Source organism: Diplotaxodon limnothrissa, linkage group LG18 (genome assembly GCF_057381915.1).
Source record: "Diplotaxodon limnothrissa isolate DT_005_m linkage group LG18, D_limnothrissa_male_GT1.1, whole genome shotgun sequence".
Classification (NCBI taxonomy): domain Eukaryota; kingdom Metazoa; phylum Chordata; class Actinopteri; order Cichliformes; family Cichlidae; genus Diplotaxodon; species Diplotaxodon limnothrissa.
The window spans coordinates 25,762,421-25,779,272 of record NC_140613.1 but is presented as its reverse complement, the minus strand read 5'-3'; positions in this window follow the sequence as shown (position 1 = coordinate 25,779,272).

Here is a 16,852-nt window from a genome sequence, read left to right as displayed (position 1 = left end):
AATTTGCCCCCTTTAACTTCAGGGTCTGACCTCTGTGACACATTTCACAGCCACCACCCTCCTGAAACAGAAGACAGCTGGGGCTCCAGATATGTTAGCAGGGGGACAGTGGGTCTCTGGGCTCTGTGTTGCGGATGTGTTGCTTCTTGATCAGCATTAGAAAAAGTTGAACTAATTAGGTTATGCTGTGTGTTCCCTGTGCGTCAGTCGCATTCGTTGTGTGTACGTGTAATGATCAGGGAGAGGGAGGGCTGTCCTGTGGGATAAACCTTTAGGCTCTGCACCCCAGATCCAGGCAGTCCTGATGGGATCAGTGAAGACTAATCGGAAGATTAACAGGATAGGCTGATACTGCAAGCCTGCCAGCTGCCTGCTAGCTGATGTGACTCATCTTGATATCCACCACTGCAGTATGCCACCAGATTGTGGTAGTGCTGGGAAACACTGTGCACGAGCTTTAAATTAATAGGCAGATGTTTCTCTGTGCAGAAAACAGCTCAAGTTTTATTTTGTTAGGTTTAAATTTTGACACTAATCTGACAAACAAGAGAAAGTCCATTTTAAGCAGTAAGGAAAGTGGGTGTCAGCTAAATTATAGTTTTTAATTTCTGACAGGAAAAGAAATGTAAATAAACTAGAGACAATTTTATGAATCGATCACACCAGCTGCAATGCCTCCAGATCCATATGCAGTCATCCCTACATTTATTACACGAGTACTTAGCACTAATGAGTTGGACCACCAATAAATTCAAACGTGGCCCGGTACAAACTCTGTGTGATGTCCAGTTGTGCCCACGTGCGCAGGTTATTGACTAATTCAAAGCAACCCAGTGAAGTGTGATGTGTGCTCCCTAAACCAGAGAATTTCTAGTGATCTCTTGTGTCCTCTACACGTGCATAAAAGTGAGTGCAGGAAATGTCCCATGTGATTATCTTACATTTTTCACAGTTTATATGTAAAAGTGATCACAGACTCACAAGGTGAAAACAACATATATTTTATTGCAGCTGTTAACTGGAACCCAGGAGATTGGGAAATATGATTGGTTTGGTCTCATAGAGATTGTTAGATCAGTGTGATTATGGTGCGCTATATGTTAACTCTAGGGAAATTATGAAATGAGTGTCAATCCCCATATTTAAGAGTGTTAAGTGTTTACATGATAGTCCTCCTGCTGGTATTCACTCAGCCACAATAAGTCAAACAAGCAATACTGGACTTAGTGGAATAATCTCGTGTTTTTTTAGAATAATGATTGTTTAGACTTTGTTAAGGAACGTTATTAATCAGATGTTTTTTTATATTCCTCTATAGTGCAGTGTGGGCTGACACAGTATGGAGAAATCATTTCTTAGTTCAGTTCACCAGTGTCAGTATCTGTGTCATGGTCTTGCACTGTAGCCCTGAGCAAACTGCACTTCTCTTAAACCTTCTGTACTGTAGTGTGCTACTATTCACGGCCATTGAAGGGATGCATAATGGCCTTGGCAGGGCGTACGATATTCACCATGGAGAGACTGTGGGATTTCCCTGATACGCAGCCAGAACCAGCACACAAAGCACGCAGCAGTCCTGCCAGAGGCAACTCAACTGTGGGCAGAGTGTAGGGCGGCTATGGTCTGGACCCCAGGACCCTGCCATTGAGGAAATGTAAGTGGGGACAGTGTCTGAACGGCTTGAGTTGGAACAGAAAAACCTTGGATGACCAAAACTATGAGCTTCAAATAGCTGGGCCCTGGGAAACATAGCTTGTTCTTTTAGGGAGGTCAAAGAGAAGCCAAAAAGAGGAAAAAAATAAAACCAGTGTTTGATGGATGGAATGTTAAATTGGAGGCTACTGTTACTATAGACATCAGGAAAACGGACATATCATTTTTCCAAATGCTCCAGTGCTGCCCCTCTCTTTCTCCGTCCTCTGAATTATCTCCTAGAGGTCATGCCTACCTCTCATCATCTGTCACTCCATACCGTCAGAGCCTAATCTTATTAACCGAGGTGACAACTGAGGTCCTTGTGGCATGTCACCTCATAATATCTGCTAGTTCGGTGTCTTACTTATGCAGAAGATGACTATTCAGTGGTATCAGCAGCATGAGTAGGGGTCTCTTTTTCCTCTTGTACTTTCCCCACTGTAGTGTACATTTCAATGTTTTTTTCTCTGATTCTACCAATCTCCGACCTGTATCCCCATGTAATGTTTGTGCTATATGTGTAAGGTCGGGGGGGGGGGGGGGGTCCCATTTCACTGCAGGGCAACCTGCATGTGACGAATAAAGCTTTGATTGATTGATTGATTGATTCTGTTTCTCTGAGCTGAGGCTTTCCCCGGCTCTGTGGTGAGCCAAATCAAGACTGGAGATGAAACCCTAATGCCAAATGAATCCATGACATGCTGTCATTTCTTGTCCTTCTATCATATAAGTATAGGTATGGATCCATGTAGGTAATTGGGCTGCAAGTAACAAAATTTTGTTGCTGAATAAGATGATGATCACTTTTTTTCCCAAGTGTTTCAAATATCAGAAATACAGAAAAACAACCTTTCATGTACTTTTTGTCATTACTGTCAAGCTGAAAAATAATTGTAAAACAATGTTTAAAGTTAGACTTTCTGTGACTTATTCAGTTGCCTATAATATTCTGTGAACAGTTTCCAATGTGAACAACACAATTCTTACGTATGTAACTTACTCCTCAGTGCCTCTATTCCACATCCAGTAATATTGTTTTTCAGATATGTTGGAAGTCAGATTTCAGAACTCCCGAGTGATATCACTCTTGAGTTAGTGCATTCCAGTAGTAAAGTGGGAAAAGCAAGAAAAAACAGGCCTTGCTTTGGTTCTGAGTTAGAGCCATTCATGTATCACTATCAAAAACACAGCTACAACACATTTATGGATAGAGCTTGGTCAGTTTAACTTTAAGTTTTACAGTTTTACTACTGTTTATATTCACTGCCACAATTTTAGATTGTTAACTCTTGGTTGGTGGGGTTGCTCCCACTTTTTGAGTAGGAAATCCGAGTTGAGGAGCCACTCTAGATTAACATTACAATTGAAAACTAGGTAATTTGGATTTCCAAGTTAATCTGTAATGGAATAATCAACAGTAAGCAACATTAGCTAAAGTTATCTTAGCAATAGAGTCCAATAATCACTAATAATGACATACATTTAGCGCCCAGTGAAACACAAAGTCCATATAAAGACAAAGCAACAGAAAAAGATGTTGGTTCAACCAGCAGTTCGCTTGAGGCAGCGTTGGCAAGGAATCAAGGTATGGTTAGCCAGCAAGCTGCTATGTTAGTTAGCACTTTTCCCCGGAAATAGGACTAACATTACCTAGATTAAACCATGTGCAGTATAAAATGTGAATGTAGCTTCTGGGTCTGAAAAGCAAAGCTAACATAGAGGTGCTTAAACCTGCATTCTTCTTAATGGCCAGGATGTGATGCCTTGGTTGCAAAAAGACCCATAGATGTTTATGGAAAACATACTGTGTCTTTCTTTTGGCTGATTACCACGCAAACCAGCTAGATGTTATCTAATGTAGCAAAATAATGTTAAGTGAAGAAGTTTGGCTAATTTATAAATGACCAAGCTCATCATGCTGACTTTAAAAAAATACTTTATCAGCTCATATTATATGTTGAACATCATAGTGAAAAAGTATTTACTCCCTCCAACATTTGTTATTATTTTCCATCCAGGCCTCGCTGGCTTCGGTTAAGGTCAGAGTTCATGATTCAACAATAGGAAAGAGACAGGACAAAAACAGCATCCATCAGAGTTTTGGAGTGGTCTAGTCAAAGCCAGGACTTAAATCAGATTGAGATGGTTTGGCATGACCTTAAAAAGTTTGTTTATGCTGGAAAGGCCTCCAATATAACTGGATTTAAAAAAAATTCTGCAGAGAAGAGTGGGCCAAAATTCATTCACATGTGAATGTGAATGACTCACTGCCAGTTGATTGACTGCTTGGTGGCAGTTCTTGCTGCCACAACCAGTTATTAGGGTTAGGCGATAATTACTTTTTTCACACGGGGGCAGGTAGATTTGGTTCTCTCTTTTCCCTTAAATAATGAAATCATCATTTAAAAACTGCATTTTATATTTAGTTATTTATCTTTGTCTAATATTAGACATTCATATTACTTTCATGATCTGAAACATGGAAGTGTGACTAATATGAAAAAAATAGGAACTCACAAAGGGGGAGAATAGTTTTTCAAAGCACTGTATAAACACAAGTTACAGCTAGCCTTTTCCCTTTTTGCAGTACTAGCCATGAAGCGTGCAAGGCCAGGCTGGATAGTGTACTACTTTGTCACGTACAAATCAACTTTGTAGTCTTTATAGTCATATCTGGTATGCAGTGTATATACAGTGGTCTCTCAGTAAGTCCAGTTCAATAAACAGAGTGTGATATAGATACACAACATAAACACAGTTTTGCAACATATGCAGGACAGTCTCATGGAGGCCTAGCTCTCCTCACTGTTTTGGCAAATGACGGTTCCCACACGGAGTGAAAGCATGAGCGGTGCCAGATAATCTGATGGGTTTTTTTGTTTCTTGTCCAGAGACAGGTGTAAATAATTATTTTAGCAGTTTAGCTCCATTCACAGAGGACTAATTCACGAGTGATCTCTAATGCACCCCCGGCTGAATTGCAGCCAATTTCTGTACAATGGGAGTCATAGGAATGACTCTCCTAGATTATCTGTGTACAAACTCGAGCAACAGGATGTTGACTACAGTTGCTCTTCTCCCAAACTGAAGTGGCAACAGGTGTCATTAATATTCAAATTCCTTGATGTTCTTGAAGAAGCATTAAATTGCTTGTTTTGCCTGACGAATACTCCGAAAACCAATGATGTTCAGTTAGTAATAACTGACATGAATGTCCTTTCCATTTTACTTGGAAAGTAAATTCTAAAACTCACAGCTCTGCAAACAAAGATGATATTATTCTTGATACAGTGTGTGACAAATTGGTTTGTGCACAGAAAAGTCATGTTGTAGTCAGCCCTCAGCTTAAGCAGCAGAATTTCTGTGATGATTTGTGTCAAATCTAGCTCTTTAAATAGGAGTCATGTGTGTCAGTGACCAAATGGTATAGCTGGAAACCTCTCTCTCCCTCTCTCTCTCTCTCTCTCTCTCTCTCACTCACTCACTCACACACACACACACACACACACACACACACACACACACACACACACAGACACATGCAAACACACACAATCCGAGGCTTTCATGCAAGGCAAAATGGAGAAGCTGAGACCTCTTTCAAGCTCCTGGGCAGTTTCCCCCCTTGTATAAAGGGACACTAGTCTACTTGGCTACACAGCCATCACATCAGCACTATAACTCTATTAGGCACAGCTCCAGGACACACTAAGCAACCCGTAGTCTACAATGGCATCATTGTCAGCAGGGATTGCAGCTATTGTCATCCATGCTACAGGATTTATTCCCCTCCTCCCATATTGCGACCTTCACCTCTGACCCTTGCTGCCATCTCACATGCTCAAGGGACTGAGCGCTTGTGAGGTGTTATGACGTCCAAAGTCTTAAAGACCCCTTCACAATGACCGAAGCCTCCTAAGTGGATTCTCTTGATAGCACAGCTCCTGGGACGATTCAGGTTAGTGTCAGCAAGGAGAGAGGGTTGGGAAGGGGTCAAAATAAGGAGCTGTGATGGGACTGATTGACCCTTAGAAAGGGTCAGTTAGAAGGCATGAGAGGAGAGGAGCTGCCTAAATGGCTCTTTTCTCTCCTTTTCTCCCCCTGGGCAGGGCAGAGAATCTGTATAGTTATTTATGAGTGTGTGGGAGAGCAAGTGGGGCTGCTGTGAAAACCACCAGACCTCTTTGTTGTAAAGACTGGGCTGAGGTGCCTGCGGTTGGTTCTGTCATATATACATGCACATGCAAGTGCTCACACACACTATTAAGAACCCCTCCCAGAGCGGCAAGGACAGAGGAGAGGACACTGTTGCGAGGCAGATTTGGAAAATGAGGTGTGTCTCACACAATAGCTGTCAGCAGTTTGATAGGTGCTTCTCGGGCGTGTAGACCCCAACAAACTTCAGCTGGAAGCCACTGACATTAATTTGAACCAAAGTTGACACACGCTTGTTTAATGTGATTACTGAGATGGAAGGATTTTTATTAACAATTGTTATTCCTGCCATTGCATTATTAATAAAAAAAAAAACTATTTTAAACAGTATGACCTCCACCACTAAATGTTTAATGAATTGCTGCATTCGTCGACACAGTCACTCCAAATTATTGTTTTGTTGGTACTAAGGCAGTGATTCAGAATATGCCCGTGCTGGAGTTTTGTTGAGTATTTTTCTGCTGTATTCTGATGCATGCCTGAGACAGTAAATCCATGATTTCTGAGGTTACCATGAGTCACATATTCCTCATTGTAGAGAATAAATTAGCATTGCCTTCCCAGAATTGCATAAAGTTACTGTTCACACCACTGCAGCACGTCTGCCAGTGTAACACACACCACTTCTTTTTTTTCCCTTTCCCTGACAAAGTTAAATTAAGCTTGAATTTCACGCTGAAGTCAAATGGTCATGATGTCATGGTTTGAGGACAGAATGACTCGGTTTGTCTGTTGACTGAGAAGGCCTATTCTTGCATGTTTGGGTGGGAGCGTAGCATATAATTGCAGAGCGGGATAGCATGAGGGGATGGGGGAGGGAGCGAGTTAGCACGCAACATGAGTTTTGGCCCACAGTTGCTGGTGTGGGTGCCAAACTTGTCCAGAGGGCTGCTGTGTGTATCTGTGTGCGAAGCTAGGTTCTGCTCTGCCTAGAGGCTCGCACCGTTCCAAGACACATCTTTCATTTGCACACGCTGAATAACTTAGGGGAGCCCAAGGCAGTCTGGACAGGGGATGGATCTGGTTTTATGTGCTTTTTTAGGGGATGTTGGGCCATTGCCTGGCTGCGTGAGTGTGTGCAAACGCAGGAGAGTCCAGATCTTTTCTGGACGTGCAAAATTCTTCTTCTGAGTGTCCCTTTTCAGAACCGTTGCATTGTTTAGTTGTCAAGTTAGTTGTTAGGGAGCAACCAAACCACTGTACACGTGTTGCAGCCATTTGAGGATTACACTGATCCAAAAATCTGACAGTAAAAGAACAGAATGGAAAGCTTTGTCGGTCTTTTCATATCCTCTCGGTGGGAGGTAAAAGCCAGGACCTCCAGACATGGGCTAGCACTGGTGGGTGTTAATGGGGGAGTTTGAGCGCTCAACAGCCAACCAGATGGACAGCCAAACACTGTGCATTTAGGAAGATCATATGGGATAACCTTGCAAAGACAGATTGACATTTTGCTGACAAAACAAACCACCCCTGTCCGGCACGCAAATTGCCCCCTTTCCTTTTAGCCAGTACACACACACACACACACACACACACACACACACACACACACACACACACACACACACACGTGCACAAACTCTCATACAAATACCTTAAGTGATATGTGCTTACACAGGCTTTAAGGAAGTTATTTCAGCATGTGTTAAGAACTCGACGGGGAGCCATAACAATAAGAGGATAGGACAGAAGAATCGACAACTACACAACTCCTGCGCAAACATTAGCACCTGTGTAAATGGCACAGCCTTGAGCCAAAAGGACAGCAAGTAAATTCATTTTCTGAGTCATGCTTTGGAATTTCATTTGGTGCTTTAAGGCCAAAGGTTGGGATGTATGTCCCAGAAGGTAAAGAGTGGCATTATCAGTCCTAATTTTCCCTGCTAATAGAATTAGACTGCTTCTAACAAGATCAAGTGTACAGCAAACTAAAGTAGGTCTTTAAAACTATTTCAATTGGTTATGTTAAATCTGTTTAACCACGTAGATAAATCCAGCCTTATCAGATTCCATTACGTGACCCCAGCCCCCTTTTATCTCCTTTTGGTGTAGTCAAAACATTTCACTCGGTTTAGAACAGAACAAAATATTCTCAGTCATGAAAGAACAAAAATCGCCAGGAGTCACATTACCCTGGTCTATGAAACCTCCAAGTCTCCCTGCAACAATTTGAATATGCTCCACATGATTTATGGCACATAAACTTCCTCCCACCCACACACAACACAAATTTACATCAGTAATACAGCTTGTACCCACACTGTGTGTTCCAAAATACTGATTACATTTGTTGTCATAACATTTAACGTAAATTACTACTGTCATCGTTCCACTTCACGCTTGCGTCTGTGGCCTTTTCACCACACTCTCCATGTCGGCACAGGAGATTCTGTGCAAGAGATGACTGTACTCTAAAAGTGCTGACTGCACAAGGTGAAATTGTCGTGGTAACCCAGAAAAATGATGCCAAAGACTGTTTAACTCATCTGGTTTTGACGAGTTTTATAGAAAAAAGTCAAATTACACAGGGAGTTGTAGCTTTGCAGATTAAGTGTAGTCATATTAACTGTTAAGAAAAAAAAGAAATATAAGTGCAACAATACAAACAGTTACATTACATTCTGGGAAATTTTCTAATGACTCGGTCATATGAGAGAAGAAATAGGATGATACAATTCCTGTACTTAGGAGAAACTAGTTGTTGTTTGATGACTGCCCCATGATTACATAGTTTTTTTTATCTAAACAATTTCTGTCTAACATATGATTCCCGAAAAATAGCCAACATGTTTCAATCCGTCTATGCTATTGTGGGCAACTTGTTTGGGAGTCAACTCAACTGGTTGCCAGCTGGTTGTGTTGTGGTTATATTTCCATATAAAAGCAAGGTTGCTGAGTCCTCATGTCATTTTGCAGTTAGATTGCTATCCTGCATCAACTATGTCACGATGTATGGAGGAATTTGGTAAATTTGTATGCCATCATAAAGCCTGCTGACTTTTTTCATCAGTATTAATTAATTATTAATTCATTCAGTACATTTTTTACGATCCAAATACCTGGGAAATAATTCCCAACAGCCTGCATTTTGAATTTAGTGCTATTTAGCAAATATTTAAATGCTAACCCCCTCAAAATAAAATGACTTCGGGACACTGTCCTCTTCAAATGTGTTTGCACTACGATCAGTACTCTTTGTTTGTTTCGGATGAAGGAGCTGGACATGTTTCTGTAAAAATGACCTTCAGTGTATTTACACATGTGCATAACTGGACATAACACAAATCTTATTTTTTTGGGGAGCTTTAAGATTAAAAACCATTCAGTGTCCAATTTGCATCCACACACGGACCTCTGCAAGGTAATGTCTGGAAAAGTTTGCACATGTGTGAAAACAGCTTAAGATGACAGTTGAGCACAAAAATCTCATGCGCTACACCTATGCATGTTGCGTCTGTTGTAGTGACCGTGTTAACATGCTGAGCTCAAATCAGCAGCACTCACGCTGGTTATGCTGCACAACAAGATAATTTGATCTTTGGAAAGTGTCCCGTGAGAATATTTTACTACTCTGCCGCTGCCTGTATGCTGATTTTTCATGGTGGATTTGTTCCTTTAAAAATTTGGAAAAAGATCCGTTAATGGATTTGTTAGCTTAATTTGTTTAGTGATAAATATTACGGTGAAATTTGGTGGGATGTTAGGCAGCTGAGATGCGCCTCGCTCATGTGGTCCCACTCTTCCTGTAAAACCCCCTGGAGTGAAAACAAAGATGAGCTTAGTGAATGGATTTAATCCTGTTTGATCATCTAACGAGGATAGAGCATGTTGCTTGAAGGTCAGAGGCCTCTTAAGTTGGTATAGCTACTTTGACAATTATGCCTGTCACAGAGCGTTAGCTTTTATCAGCAATGGAAATGTCAAAAGGTAAACAGGTCACTAATAGCCCGAGCCGGGGCTTTGACTGCAGAAACATAGTTGTGTGCTCAGATGTTCTGGGTGAAGCACAGACAGCCAGAAAAACAAACAGACTGGCAAGCAGGCAGTACGGAGGCGAGCACACAGTTGTGACAAAGAAATCCTCAAGATCACATGGTCGTGAAGATAGTTTATGCCGCATGTCTAACCCTTCTCAGTTTGATTACACTCATCATGCTCAAATTTATGTTACCCACAGAGATTCTTGCTTGTGCTATTTTGGTGAGGGCTGTTGCTTGGGCTTGTCTCTGACGATTCAGCTAAGTCTTGCCCTCTCTCTGCCCAGCTCCCACACATACACACACACGCACACACACTACGTTCCCTTTCTCTGTCTTTCCCTCCTCACTGCCCAACCACATCGCCACACTCAGTTTTCCATGGCTTGTCATTCCCTGGTGCTCTGCGAACTAAGTAAACTCACAACACAATCCGGAAATAGTGTTCCAGGAGGAGAGGGTGGGAAGGAAAATCCCTTGACTGGTGCTGGCAAGAAGTCGGGAGAGAGAGAGAGAAATGGTATTAGAGCCATTCACACTTCATACAAGACTTGTTCCTTTCACAAAATTCTCTTTTTCATTCAGAGCTCTGGCTCTTTACATTTAATAGTTTTGGTGTGAAACTCAATTGTTCAACGGAGAGAAACACACACTTAGTGCACACGTGCACAGGTTCAGAAACTGTGCACACGTGCACTAACTAAACAGGCCATCGGTGGCAGAGGTTAACTTATCTTTAGGCCAAGTGGTCAAAGGTCAGTATTAAAAAAGGGCAGATGTCTCTGTGGAGGCGGGTGTGGAGGAGTGGAGCACAAGGTGCATGGGCAAATGTTGTCTGAATTAGTTCAGAGTCTGAGAGAGGAAGTGGGCAGAGTCGGGTGAAGACAGGTGGTGTGCCAGCAGGTTAAAAGCAGGGTCAACTCCATAACTAAGGTGTCATCTGGATACCTCTCCACAGCTGCCAATCACCATCAGGCCACAGCGAGACATGCAGCGACAACAGTCCCTACAATTATCTAGTACATGCCCAGGAAATGTTCTGTGCCTGTTGTGCAGTTGCCTCTTGGTCAGGGTGGTAAAATGTTCCACCTTCATTCGTCAGAGGATGTGGTCAGATCTCAGCTGAGAAGCCTGGGACTGTATATATGAAGCAGCTGTGGAACTTCATCGCTCAGATCGGATCAGTATATTCGGTATTAGTTAAAAATGAAATGTGCTTTTGCAGGAAAGAAAATGAGATAAAAAGACCCTGTCGCTGATCTTTAAATGTGTTTAGCTTGGTGCCTGCTTGGTGCCTGTTAAATGGCCAACAAATGCCTTGCTCACTTTTTACAAGGGGAGGACAGCCTGCGTGAGTATGTCTTACTATAACAGTCAGTAACATGAGATGGGGAACCACACAACCGCTAAATCAGTAAAATGGGAACCCACAGTCACTGTAATTTGGGAGAGAGCTGGTTAACCGCCCCTCATAATGGATGGTGTTTCTGTTTAGCCTAAGGCGTTGGAGCTGAGGTCATATGCAAACAAGGCAGATCCTAGGGCCTCATAGCATTTGTACATATATTTGATTGAGTTTGCAAAAACATGCTCTTTGACAGGCTACATGAGGCTCTGTAGCTGAACTCTTTTAAAAAGGTTCTTTCATTTTTAAGGCCAGAACTACTGTCACACCTTGGACCTACATCACCTTGCACATGACCTAACAAGCAAAGGATCTCCCGGTTTGATCAAACCCATTATGGGCTGTGGTGACACCTTGCATATAAGGGAGCAGCCTAAACTAGCCTAATAAGAGTTGACACCAAACCTAGCACATACTTAGTATTGTGTTTTTGTGGGTGGTACAATATACCCAGCGTGGAAACGTGTCAAAAAATGCTGTTCATGGAAGCTGGAGGGTGGCCCCAAAAGCAAGTCAGTCCCCATAGACCACTATTTATAAAATGTGCAACTATACTCAACTTTGTTCAGAAATAAATAGCTAATTTCCCCATATATGCCAACCCACTTTTCATGCAAACATCTGAAACATAATATGGATGTGGGATGTGTGTGTGTGTGTGTGTGTGTGTGTGTGTGTGTGTGTGTGTGTGTGTGTGTGTGTGTATTCATATATTTGTGGGGACCAACAGCCCTTATGGGAACCAAAATCCTGGTCCCCACAAGTACAGTTGGGTTACAGTTGGGTTATGGTTAGGCATTCATTTTTCATGGTTAGCGTTAGGGTAAGGGAAAGCATTATGTCAGTTAGATGTCCCCACAAGATATGAATGCCCGACGTGTGTGTTTGATTGCATGAGTGTGTCTACTATTAGACCAGCTAAGACCATACATTTGTGTTTCAGTTTTGCAGGGTGAACGTCTACTGTGAATTATTTTACACTAACTGCACGTGTCTATGTTTGTGTAGTTCACCCATGTGGTCTATGGGCTGACCCAAGCTGACCCATTTCAGAGTTCTTCATAGGTCTTTATTAATTACTTGTATCCCAAAATATGTGTTTATAAGGAAATTGTTGTTTCTGAATAGGTCAAGACTCCCACTACATTGTTTATCCAGTTCAGCTTATTAGAGTCTTAAATCCAAGCATTAGCATGTGAACGCCACCTATGTCTTTGTACAGTGTACTCAGTTCATTTGATTGTCAACTAGTTCTAACTAGTAACTATTCTGATATTTAAGTACATTTTTTAAAGTGGCATATACTGGTTATTTTCCACTCAGTAATTTGACTCTTGGAACCTTCTAGAGTAACTTTGCATAATTTACAGTTTAAAATAATCTTTTATTTTATCTTATAATGGGCCTGCAGTCCCTCAGGTCATCTTAAAGAGGCCTTAAAGAATAAAGGCCAACTTTCTTCTGATTGGCTGCTTCTCGTAAACAGAAGGTCCAGACAGCAGCTGGGTGTGGCTGCTGTGCTCACAGTAAATAAATCAATAAAACTGTGGAAATGTAAATCTAAATTGCTAAAACTCTGATTTTGGTCTATACGGATTACATGCACACACTGACCACATGAATTGAAATCAATGTGAAAATCCACATTATATAGATATAGTATATAGATGGCTGAACATAAGGAAAAGAATAATAGAGCCACATTAAGTTATAAAGCCTCTCTCGATCTGTATTTTATGAGTAATCAATCATGAAAACGATCCAGTTAAACTTAACCAAATGTTATAATTTCAGCTTTACTTGAACCATGTGTTGATTGTATTAATTTTTTTATTTTTTGGTGAATGTTCCTTTAAATGATTACATCATCCACTTTGCTCCTTTTCCCCCTTCACCATGTCCCTCTGTACTCCCAGCCTTTTCTGCCCAGAGACAATTGGCTAATTCACCAGTGTATAACACTGCCACCTCCTGATCCACAGGACCGCCAGCTGTCTGGCACACCTTTCGGTGGCACGCTTAGTCCATCCTAACATTCAAAATCACATCTCTTGCATCAGAATATGCAGACTCAACGATGTTAGCTGCAGGTTTCTTTACCACATGACTTCAGCCATATTTTCATTAATGGGGGGAAAAAATGGAGAACAGATTCATTTGCCTCACGGTCACAACCAACCCTGTCTGGGTTTATTACATGTTATGCTGTGTGATGGTGCTGGTGTGCCATCTAGTGGAACAATGAGGAAAATCCCATCACACCGTTGCCTAAAGACACCTATACTGTGACATTCCCTGCTAAAACGTCTGCATTTTCAAACAAGGACAGTGTAAAAAGTTACAGCTTGATTTTGCGTGTTGATCGCATTTTGTAGCATTCGGGTCACAAGAGAAAGCGTGCAGTTGCAGTACGTCTTTTGTTTTTCCCACAGGCTCAGCTGACATCCACGAGTCTGTGACTTTAAGAGAGGACCAGGACACACTGCAAAGCTTCCATGAACACTCAAAGTCTCTTTGTTATCGGCTTCATAAAAACAGGTGCTGGAGGGGAAGAAGCACAGAGCGATTTATGTAGCAGTTTATTTTTTGTTTGGAGGTCTTTGATTTTGCAGCCACTCGTTTCACATGATGTCTAGTTTCTCCAGACAACTGGTGGTTCTTTTATGGCGATATGTTTGCTTTGATGTTCGTTTTTTCACTTTTTTCTCCTTTTTTGTAAAAATAAAAAGAAGACTAGAGGGGAAAATGGGGGAGAATCGAAAAGAAGCTGTTTTCTGGTTTATATATAAATAAATAAAAAAAATAACCAATCTGCTTAAGAAAGTATTTAATAAATATCAGACAAAAGCCACCGTAGCCAGGCCTCATTTGCCATCTATTAATGTTTTATTTCTTGCACTTCCACAATCAGTTTTTTAGAGTTAATAGGCCGAGGTGGGTGCATATTAAAAGCATTTTTTAAGCAGTCTATGATGTCAAATATTTAGATGCTGTGACTGATTATAAATGAACATGTAAACAACATTATATTATAGCTAAAATATCAAATTAAGAATGTATTAGATTGCAGTGCCCTACATATAATTTACTGTTCACTTATACGTCCTCATTTTCCTTACTGTTGGAACTGTGGGGATCTTTTAAAATATGACTCATTAACAAGGCTGATTATTACGATCACTCTGAGCCACTGTTTCTGAGGTCCCATATAACTAATTTCAATGATTTGTTGTTTTTGAAAGTAATGCAAATAATGTTTAAAGCGAAATCAAAGTTACTCCCAAACTGCGTACAAAGGTTTTTCTGACTACGGGAAAGTAAATATGTTTTGTCAGATTTTTGTAAGTTGACTGTAAAAAAAAAAAAAAAAGCAAAGAAAGAGATTAAATGAAGATGTATTTCTGTTGTTGATGCTGATATGTGCATAAAAATGTGCAATTCACTTGCAGTCTGCAAACAAATGTTCTACAAATATATTTTTGAGCGTCATATGTGAGAGTATTGTTGCTGTTCTGTTTGTTGATGTTATGTCGTTCTAGTCTTTCTACTTGGAAGGTGCGGTACTTTTAAAGATAGAATATAGGCCGAGCATTAATTTAAGCACTGCCTCACCCTGAGCCTGTTCAGTCACTATTTGTAACATGGATCTTATATGAACTGTTTTGTATATCAGTGTAAATGTGATGACTGAATGAACGATTAAACATCAAGTATTATTTTTTTATGTCTCACTTTTAAACCCATGTATCTATCAGATGATAACGCGGTGGAGTAAATGACTGTTTGTCCTTTAATCTCCTAAAATGATTGAAGAAACTAGAAAATTACACTTTTGCCCTGCAGCAGAAACATGGCCTCTATGCCTCTTTTCATAGGCGGAATAAAATAATGGCTCTTGGGAGGGAATGACAGACATGTGATATAGTTTAAATAATAGCAATTACAGCACGCAGTCTTTCCAGAAAGTGACAGTGGCACATGAAAACTGTTTCAACCAGTTCTGAAACTCACACTTAAAGGTTGAATGGAGCAATGGAAAGACTGTTTTGTGACATATTATGATAATACATTAAAGTGAAGGTGCAGTGTAAAGTTCATCAGAGCTAAAAAAAAAAAAAAAAATTTAAAATTAAAAAGTCATAGCTTAGCTGGACAAGATGTGGAAATAGTGGGGACATAGGATTGAAACAAGAAGGTAATAATGTGGAAATAGTACGTTATTACCACTTAATTACCAAAGTAATGTCTTCTCTTTTCTCTCCTGTCTCCCCTCAGCCCCCAGATACTCACAGCAGATGGCTGCCCCTCCCTCAGCCTACCTTTCTTGGGGTTTTCTCTCTAATATTGTAGAGTCTTGACCTTACAACATAAAGCAACTTGGGGGCCACTGTTGTTGTGTATTGGTGCTATATATGAATAAAACTGAATATATTTAAATCAAATACTAAACAGCAATAGTTTGCACAGGTGTACCTAATAAAGTGGCCTCTGAGTGTAACTTCTGTAAGGCTTGAGTAACTTTATTCAGCAGGTGGCAGTATTGAGTCACTAAGAGCGAAAGGATTTAGTCCTGTTGCAGCTTCCTGCAGTTAGATCTCTGTGCAGGCCGTCATTAAAATTCAGTCTAACCTATTTGTACACTGTGTGGGACAGCATCACTACAGCCTCGCACATCTGCGTCTGTAGACACATGTTTACCTAAATAGCTGTTTCTTGTTTTTGTCTCACTAATATTTGTGATCTGTTCACAGCTTTCTTTCACTCCTGTCTCTCTGACACCCAGAGCCCAACAATAGCAGTAATGCCAGGCTAACAGAACAACTCACACCTCATTCTCCTTGTGCTCTTCTCCATCCGGCTCTCCTTTGCTAATCCCACTTGCCATGACCTCTGAACCCTGGATGTCATCTTACATAAGAGGCTGATTGAGGGAAGCACGCGGGTGCAGCCTGAGGTGTGTTGTGCCAGCTCGTTTAAGCTCATTAACGGTTACTCTAGGATACAAATAAACAGCTACAAATAAACTTCAGTGGCAGAAGCTGGGGAAACTTATTCCGGTTTACAAGCGTCGTGTTCAGCTTCTGGTTCTCTGAATATTTTAGGTTCCAAGGTTTGGAACGTTTCTTGTTTTTCATTTGGCTGCCATAAAGGACACTGACTCTTTAGTTGTGTCTGCATCTGATTACACTCTGAGTATACACTTAGCATAGAACAAAACAGCTGAGGGAAAGAACACACGCTTGAATTTTCTACTGTTTTAAAATTATGTGACCTCCACAGTGGGGTCTCTCCCCAAACAATCACACACATACATACACCCACAGACCCATCTGTCCTTGCTGTATCGGTGAGGGTGAGTCACTCTGCTCCAAATGTCCAGCACGCTGCCATTAAAGCAGATGAATAATCAAACCACTGCTTTGACTAAAGCAATTGGTCTAACACGCGCACACAGTCATAGTTTGTCCTTTGTCCTTCCCGCTCTTGCTTACTTCCAGGCTAACATTTGGGGTCCCTCCTCCCAGTGAGCACGTCTTATGATTATAGCTGACAGGGT